Here is a 9,666-nt window from a genome sequence, read left to right on the forward strand (position 1 = left end):
GTCCGTTTCTACGGATATCTCATTTTTTGGCTGTAATTGTTTTTCGTTGGTCACTCGCTGGCGGCAGGGCCGGGGGCGGGGGCTGGGACAGAGGGTGGTTGCAACCATTTTTCGAAATGTAATGAACAATTTTGCTGCCGACTGTTCGGCTCTGGAAAGGGCGTGTAATTGGCTGGGACTCGTTTACAGGTGGGAATTGTGAAAGAAAAGTTAATGGAAATTATTTGGGAGGTCTCATATTTTAGTTTCAAAGTCGAGCCACACCTTACATCTTACTTTGCATTTATGTAATTCAAACTTTTTATATGCCACAACACCGGCAGCACAACTGGCATCCACACCCTTGATGATGACTTCACATGACACCAGAGACGATGCTTTCAGCCAGCTCTCTTTTTCCATCCCGAGCAAATATCTAGCACAATCGATGCCGAACTATGGTGGCCTTCTGTGGTCCGAGACATCCGCTTTCGCTCCGCAGATTCTTTGAAATTCTTCAACTGGTTTTGGAATAATTCAAAAACTGCCAGGCCCCGCAGGTCACCGGTAATCGTAAATACGCCAAGATCGAATAAAGGCTGGGCATAAGGCGAACTGTCAAGAGAAAAGTTGAGTACTTGGCTTGCCCAATTGAAGCCACAAAGGACAACTTACATTTCAAAATTCAATAATCAAAATCACATGCAGGAGAAGAAGAGCTTCTCCCACGTAATTTATCACTCTGCAGTTTGCGTAAGAGTTCGCTGACTACCACGATTCCCATCACAATTGAAACTTCTGAACAATCCTTCATGCTTCACGGAGCTGGACACAAGGCGAAGTCTGGACGAGACGACCTTCGCTCGCCGATCAGCTGCCTCTTTAGAGCATTTTCCAAAGCGACCTGAATAATTATGCTGCTGAAGGTCGACAGGGCCCAGGACAGTCAGACAATGGCAAAGCAAATTCACGAATCGGAACATCTTAACAAGATTTAAATTAATAATTTATGTTTGTTGTTTAAGCGAAATATTTTTGTTAATTTACCTCAAAGCTTGGCCAAAAAAAGAAATTTAAAAAAAAACTAAAAATTTGTAACTTACAAATTTCAAGTGTACTCGTACACTTCCAAACAAAAACTGAAATGTAATGATGAAGGCAGACATTTGAAAGCCCAAGGAACTTGCACAAAAAGCAAAGCTAAAGCGATGGATGCTTTGAGTTGGACTTTTGAAATCTCTCCAGAATATTATTTTATATTTTTATGTCTTCGTTTCAGTATTGTGAATCTATCCTCAGCGGTCTACACTTATCTGTGATACATTTTAGAGTGATAAATTATAGAAAATCATGCCACAAATATGATTCCACACGCCTTTTCGTACATTTATCTAACCCGTTTGAGGCATCGCTCTCTCGTTTACTCATGAAATCCTTTGTTTCAATTGAAACTTTGGGTCTAGATAGCACAATCTCCAAAATCAGACGAAAGTTTTCCCTGCTGATTATGTAAGCAACTCAGCGAAGCCAGCGAAAACCAATTTAAAATTCACAGCACATTTTCCGCTGCTGCTGTAACAATATTGACAAAAAAAAAACCCACCCCGCCGCCACTAACCAAAACTCCAACCCAAAGCCCCACCCAAGGGGACCTGCCCCCAAAACGTAAAGGGAGTCGTCGCCGCTGCCTGTTTAAAATTCCGTGAGCATCGTTTCACAACTTTCCAAGTTGCCAAAAAATCGAAGCCAGAGCCAAGGAGTCGAAGGGGAAAAAACTGGAATAAAAATGCAGAAGCATAAATTCTCCAAGGCTTCCTCCGAGTGGGTGTGGCAAGCACACAGACAGAGACACAGAAAGAGCAAAGAAGAGAGAGAGAGAGTGAGAGTCCAAAGAAAATGCGAGGAAAATAAATGAAAATGCTCAGAGCTCGTTCACAAGAGTGCTTACGGCATCCGCAAGGAGCTGTTGAAGTGGCAAATTTGCGCAAAGCGACGCCAAAGAGGAGGACACCAAGGACACACGGACACCACCTCCAGTCCACACCACCTACTCCTCACCCACTGCTTGGGCTACTGCCTCGCCCGGTGGTGCCATCGTTACTTACAACAACTACATGCCAGTGTCAACACATACTTGGCCATTCAAGTGGGCCAAAAACCCCAAAGGAAGCTCCCGACGCCATATTTGTTTCTGCAGCAGCATTCTCTCTCTCTCTCTCTCTCTTTCTTGTCATCTCTTTCACTGCCGAAAACATTTTTATGGCTTTGACATAAAAGCCAGAAAAGTACAGAATGTCATTTGGCCCGGCCCATACCCTTGCACTTCTCTGTCGTGTAATTAACCCGTTTTTTTCGTCTCGATTTTTTCTGCCACTGTGAGACCATAAACTTTTGTGACAAAAGGCTTTTAATGGCTTGGCGACAAAGTTTGGCAATTTTTTCGCAATTTGCCGCCACAACAATTTGCGTTTAATTAACCAAAAGTTTTACTCCGCCCCAAAACAACGTTTAGAAATTGGCATTTGGTTGTCTTTTGTTGCTGTGGAAAGTTTTTGGCTTGCAATCAAATTAATTTTGATGAGCTGCGCCCAAAGTCTAATGTCTGTCAGACATTTGTGTGGGAAGCGAGGGCCTGTGTTGGGCAACTGTGGCTAATTTTGGTTTGATTTTCCACAAAATATCCTCCAGCACTTTAAGCTGCTTTCATAGAGATCCCAAGCAATCCTCCAAAATCAAATTAAACCATAGAAAAATGCACATAAAACTAACAACCCTCTGTGGATGAGATCGGAGCAACCCCCTTGGAACAGATCAGATCAGAGATCAGAACTTGAATCGGAAATGCGGCGTGTAAATGATGCCATCATAATATTTGGATTTCCAAACAGCAGCCAGCGACCACCACATCATCAGTCAAGGGGTTAATAAAGCCCATAAAATTCTCTAAACAGATTTTCCAGCTGAAGACAAAAACGCAGGCAGGCAGGCAGGCAGTTCGTTTCCCCTAATCACATTCGACTTGGCGGCGGCATAAGGTGCACATTACTCATAATGCGAGCGTGTGAGATTCCGTATACTGTGTATTTTATATACTCGTCCACCTTCGGGTAGCGCCAACTGGCGCACAAGCCTCGGAACCACCCCCATCACGACTCATCCCCCCCCACAAACGCACTGACTCCAATCAGCCTAATCGCTTTGGATGCGCCGAAGAGCTTAACTTTTGTTGTACCCTCGCAGGAGGGTATTATGATTTGGTCAGAAAGAATATTTTGTGTGCATGAAAGTTAGTCAAAATTGTAATTGAGTGGAAATTTCAGTTTTCAAAGTATTTAAAAATCAAATCTTAAAGTCGAATCGTTACATTTATTACACAATTTGTAGCAGATAAGTTCTCAGTATATTTAGAATTCATCTGCAAAAGGGTATCAAAAGTTTCGGCGGCTGTGTTTAGCCTTCTCGCTGATTAAAGTTGCTGTCATATCCGTTGAAGTTGCTCCCGTTACCGTTAACATTGCTCCTGTCCTCACTGCTGCTGCTGTCGTGTGGCTGCCTGCTGTCGGGACTTGTTGTCGCCAAAGTCAGCCTCAACAGTGTCTCAACCGACAGCAAGTCGCACTCGTGTATTGAGGCAAATGATAAGCAAGCCCCATCATCATCTTCCACTCCCACCTCCACTTGCCCCCATCATAGCTCTACCCTCTGCCGCACACCCGCACGTGTGTTGCCATATTCGCTTTTATTGCCCTTGTTCTTGTTCCGTTTTTGTTTATTATGTGATTTTCCATATGGCCAAAATGTCTCTCTCTCTTTCTCTGTGTGTGTGTGTGTGCGGTGCGTGCCTTTTCGAGTTAATCGCACACAAATTTTTATGTTAATTTTCATAAATTTTATTGTCGCCCCAAAAAAAGGTATTTTTAATTAGTTTTCCTGCGTGGGATTTGCTTTTTTATGTGCATGTGGCAGGGGGGTGTGTGGTGTGGTTTTTTAAGAGTTGTAAGTCATAAAGTTGACATCAACAAAATGTTCCCTATACGCGAATGCGTATAACCAAGTCGAGCGTCGAGCAGTCAAGTGTCAAATTATTTGAAGCCGCTCGGGGAGCTGTAAACGTTTAGGCAGCGAGTGGGCCAAGGGTCCATAAAAAAGAAGGGACAACTAAAGGGGGGGATTTCCTAAAGGGATGGGATCTAAGTTATTACATTTATCGGACTATAAAAATGTTGTACATAGATGCAGATATGTAAATATGCAGCTTAAATCATGGACCAACATTCTAATCTTTGTTCCCTAAAATAATACAAAATCATTGAGAACAATTGCTCCATCATTGCCAAGTGATCGAGTTGTAGTTCGCTCTTCCGCAAATCAATGCAGAAACTGCGAAAATGTCAGGGTTATGCGAGTGTGTGATCGATCATCGTCAGCCTCCTCCAAATGTGTGGTAAGCAGAGGGAATGGGAATCCAAACTCCACATCCCGGCACATCCCTCTGAACTAGATCGATCAATGTGACGAGCTGTGGCAGGCCGTGATTGACAAAAACCGACAAACAAACGAGCAAACGAAGCAACGAGCATTCACAATATTTGAATAAGGCCAATTGAAAACAGTTCCGCATTGTCTGAGCTTGTCACAGGCCGAGGCATCGCAGCTGTTGCGGTGATCGCATTTTGGTGGTCCTATTATCCCTATGATAGATGGCCGAGTCGAGGCAATTTGAGTGAGTGCGTGGCGGTTAATTTATCGAACACTAATGTAATTACCAAAGAGAGTTGGCCTCAGAGACTGAGCGGGAGTCAGAGTGGGAGTTCGAGTCGAGGAGTATTCAGCTTAATCATTTCATCTAATTGCCCGGTGCCAAGACTTTCCCGATGAAATAAAAAAGCGCTTAAAACAGTCAGAAGTGGGCCCAGGGGACGAGACCCGAGACCCGAGACCCGAGACCCCGGGACGATGGACAAGCCAATTATGTTGATGGTAAACAAATTGCGCACGTTCCACGTACCATGGCATCAAAATTAGTGGAGAAAAAAAAAAAAGGAAAAAACAGAACAGAACAGAACAGAAATTACAGCGAGAAGGACACGCCAAGCTAAAGTCTGTAACTGAACTGAAAGATCTAATTACGCTAATGACAATGGCCCCCAGAAACTACACTGTGTGTCCTGAGTCCTGTGCTCTGAGTCCTGCTTGATGCAATTAAACGTTTCAATTGGGCTGCGTGCGACGACGACATAAGGTCAAAGTCATCCCACAGAGCAGTGGAGTCAGCTGGCAAATGAATCGAACGGAATGTGAATTCATTAAGTATCGAAAACGAATACTAAATGCAACGAAGCCATTTAGCCCCTGGCTTCTGTCTCCAGTGGCACGCAACCAGCGGCAGTAACCGCAGCCCAAACTAAACTTAACGCAAGACACCGAAAAACTCAAAGTCCAGGTCGGGCCGAAGGAGAGCCTTCTTCTTCCGTCACAACGTAAGCGGATTTAGCGCCTGTTGACGCCTCTCAAATTTCCAGAGACCGCACACAGCGCTTCATTAGCAACACCTACCAAAAAAAAGAGCAGCAAGCGGACGATATCCTTTTTCGCCATTGCATCATCAAGGGGCATGGGTGGAGCAGAAACCCTAGACGTGCACCACACACCACAAAACATTTCTGGGCGTTGCAAAAGACCTCACATGAGGCCAAGAGATTAGGGCATTGACTCATTTGAATGGGCTCGAGGCGGGCAAGGAGTGTGAAAGATTAATGTCCATGTAGAGTGTGAAAGGGTGAGGGCAAGGCATGTAAGAAATGATCCTGTTAAAGAGGGTTTAAAGTGAATTAACTTGAGGTGAAAAGAGTCCAAGGATTGAAGCAAAGAATCTAAGCATTTTAGCAAAGTTTTGAAGGATAATTCGTATTTAATTTCGGTTAAAATAAACCCTTTAAATGCATATTTATCAGCCAATAAAAGTAAATTGCAGAAATCTCACGCTCGCTGCTAATAAAAATATCCTTTTCCGAATCAATCCCGTGCCCATATCTGTCACAATCGAAGAATGGAAACCATCTTGGGCACAACCCAAAAACCACACACAAGCAACCTAATTATGATTGATGTGGCAGAGCAGAAACCAGCCAAAAGTGATGCCCTTGTTTTGTTTTTTTGGCCATCTCTATGGAGTGCTCATTGAAACCGCATCAAAAGGCGAACAATGATGCATCCCCATGGCTGGAAGGATGGCAAGGATTCTGGTTCGGCTCAAATGCAAATCAAATATGAAATTTTTTAATATTTTGTTGGCACAACACAACAAATTTCAATATAATGAATAGGGACGCACACACAGAGCGTGGAAAATGATCTATTGCCGAGACGAGAACAAGGACCAGGACTAGGGGCCTGCCTGATCTTTTCTTGGGCAGATGCTGCAGCGTCTTCCCCTTTTTTCCTGGGTCCTAGGTCCTAGGTCCTGGCTGTCCCTGCTTCAATTTGAATTCAATTTAGAGCAAACGGTTCAGCTTGACTTGACTTGTGCCTTGTGACAGGAGGACGGGAGGACGGAGCGACAGCCAAGAAAAGAATGGAGAGGATAGGTGACATTTGGTTTGTTTGCTTTTTCTTGTTCCTAAATTTATGACAAAGGGACATGTGCAACATTTGCAGGCTGCACCGAAAGTATTCCTCCTCCTGCTCATATTTTTTTACGATCCTCGGGCCGACCATTTTGTAGGGGTAGAACCTAAGCCCAGTTCCTGTTTCATTAATCAAATGCTGCACGTGTTCCAGGCGCTAAGAAGTCAATCTATATAAATGTATATCCCTCCCTTCCAGCAGGGGACTGGTACGGGGACTGCGACTGGAACTCCTCCCGCAGTCCACCTGCAATTATACGCCCTCAATTATGTTGTGCAATGAATGAAAGCGAGATTGCGGCAAGTGCGCAAAAGATCTGTGGGATCAGGAGGAGGCTCAGTGCAGCCATTGTCCTCTTGCTCATCCAAAATGCTTCCTACTTTCACACTTCTACTCTGGCATCGGTCTTGGCTCTCTTTGCTGCACCTGTGGATCCGGCGCAGTTGGTGGCCACTGGCAAGGGATAATTGCAGCACTCCTCACTGAGGTGGGTGTTGCGCCTTTAGCGGCTTAACTCTGACTCTGAAACTCTGCCCATCCTGCCGGTTGAGTTCAAATGGAGGATGCCGCTTTCCTTCGCAGTTGAGGAACTGTTGTAATTGACACCTTAGCTTGAGGATCAACCGCACTGGGGCAGGTCTATTGTCGAAGGCGGTGTGTTTGATTATGCCCCAGGAAGTCGAAGATATTCGCAGAAATTGCAGCTACAAATGCGCCGCTCAAGGAATTAACTCTGTATTAAATATTCACCATAAAAGCGAGGTTACCAACGCACCCAATGATCAAACCCATTCCAAAATGGTTGAAAATGTTAAAATTTCATTTACATTTTGCGGGTTTTGCTGCTGCCTCGATTGAGTAATAATTACCAGAAAATTGCCGGCTCCAGCTGAACTCATTTTCGGCATAAGCCATTATGGACCCTGGGCTAATCCGTGCTGCGACTTTTGCAGCTGCTGGGCAGCGACTCCAACTCGGGCTCCACAGATTTTCAATTGCACATTGCCCTTTGTAATTGGGCCATGAACAGGGCTTAAACCAGTTTCAGTGCGCTCCCCGCTCCCCTGACCAGGCGGACTCGCTGCGCGAGTATGTAAATTTAGTGTTAAGTTGCACAAAATGGGCGTGGCACAAGATTAAGGCCCCAACTGGGACTCCAATTGCATTGGGGTAAATGTGCAACAATAAAAAATGAGAACAAGCCGCAAAAGGCGTTGCCCGACAATGACACAAAATTTTGAAATGGAAAAACAAATAAATAAAATAAAATAAAGGCCAGGCATAGACGAGCAAAGCGTAACCCGTACCCAGCAGAACCCTTCGCCCTGCCACACACAGCACAAACACTCTCGGAGGCAGTGCCACATCAGAGATTGAGGCTCGGATTCGGATTGTTAATGAGTCAAATTACACACACACAGAAACAGGACAGGGACAGGGAGGCTGCTGAGTGGCCGCCGAAAGGTGTGACAATTGTTACCGTGCACACACACACACACACACACACTGAGAGCCACCAGGCAGAGGAGGACAAAAGAGGGCATGACTCCGGCAAGTTGGCAAAGATTTATGGGGAATACAAAAAGGAATTCCGAGTAAATTTTCAACAATTCCTTGCGGTCTGACTCCTGCTCTCTCCCCTCTCTCCACCTCGCTGTGTCTGAGGTTTTTTGCATAAACAAATTACAACCAAAAACAGAAAAGAAAAGAAAACTTCTCATATCTGACTTTTAGCGGAATTGCTACTGGGCTAAGGGAAAAAGAACACAAAATAGTTGGAAACAAAAAGTCGGCCCCGGTAGCCAATTCCCTGGCAGGCAGTGCGGACATTTATCAAAGCGTCGGCTCTGGTTTGAAGGTGCACTGAGACCGGGTCCCCAGGGCAAAGCCCAAGCAAACCCAAAACCCAAAGACGAACCCAGCCGTGTGGCCACACGGCAATGAGATTCATTAATAAATTCCAGAACAAAACTTCCTCCCAGAAATACCGGTTGCCTCCTCCTCGAACAAATTCCAGGGGGCGTTTAAACGAAAATAATGAAAAATATTTGGTAAATATTTGCGACCAGCCAAATGACAACAAAAGATCTTTGAGGCACAGATCCCTTGCCACAGGACATGAGGGATATGAGTGAAAGATGAAAGATGATCTGCAAATGTCCTCACCAGACAAAGCGGTAACAGGAAAGGAAGAGGGACGCTGGAAAATCTCTATATGACTTTGAGGTGAGCAAAGGAAAGATGGCAATTCAATAAGATTAAGAACATCGATTGGATTTACTATGGATTGGATTAGGCAGAGATCACAGTTCTATGGGATTATAAAGTTAATGAGATCTGGGATTGCTTAGAATAGAATAAATGCCTAATAGATGCAGTGAAAGTTCTCTTGATGAGTATTAAGGTTACCTAATTATTCTATTTGTTAAATTAATTATGAAACAAATTGTTTCCATAACAGAGAGCCGTTTAAATTCATCTACAAATATAAATACATATTTTTTGAACGTAAAATACAATTTCTACATTAAAAAATTGAAAGAAATATTCCTCTACGGCACACATGTTGCTTCGAGTTTCCTCTATAAATAAAAACCTCTTCATTGGTACGGTGGCTTCCGCTTTTACTCGTACAAGCAATGCTTATCAGGCAGATTTGAAATTGAAGCAAGTGCCAAGCGGAAATTCTCCGATTGCCCCCAAAGCAAATTGAACACGTGCCTTCCTCTTCAGCTCGAGTGCTTGAAAGAGAAGCCCCCCTGTCTATAAACCCTTTAGTACTGAGGCCCAGCTAAGTGTTATGTGAACTTGAGAAGCGGAAATGCTGCAGACAGAATCAAGTCAGCTGAAGCAATGCAAACATATTGTGAAAGTCGAAAGAAAATCCTGCACAAACATTAGATAGATAGCATTTATCGGAAAGTGCCCGTCGGATCCATCATCAATCAAAGTGACCGCCCTGAAACCTCGCATTAAGTCTGGCGCAGAACTAGAGCAGGAAAATGTATCATTTGTTGCATATACAAGGGCCACCACAGTGGACCAAGGCAACACTGTGAA

At 44.2% G+C, this 9,666-nt stretch overlaps 1 long non-coding RNA gene across 1 annotated transcript; it reads right to left on the bottom strand.

The window, feature by feature from the left end:
• Nucleotides 1-272: 272 nt before the first annotated feature.
• LOC117900883 lies at nt 273-1,141 on the bottom strand. Its single transcript, XR_004649299.1, has 3 exons — nt 1,027-1,141; nt 655-962; nt 273-594 (listed from the first exon to the last, which is right to left on the bottom strand). It is a non-coding gene; the product is annotated as an uncharacterized LOC117900883 (long non-coding RNA).
• Nucleotides 1,142-9,666: the final 8,525 nt, after the last annotated feature.

The sequence above is a fragment of the Drosophila subobscura genome, chromosome U (genome assembly GCF_008121235.1).
Source record: "Drosophila subobscura isolate 14011-0131.10 chromosome U, UCBerk_Dsub_1.0, whole genome shotgun sequence".
Lineage (NCBI taxonomy): Eukaryota > Metazoa > Arthropoda > Insecta > Diptera > Drosophilidae > Drosophila > Drosophila subobscura.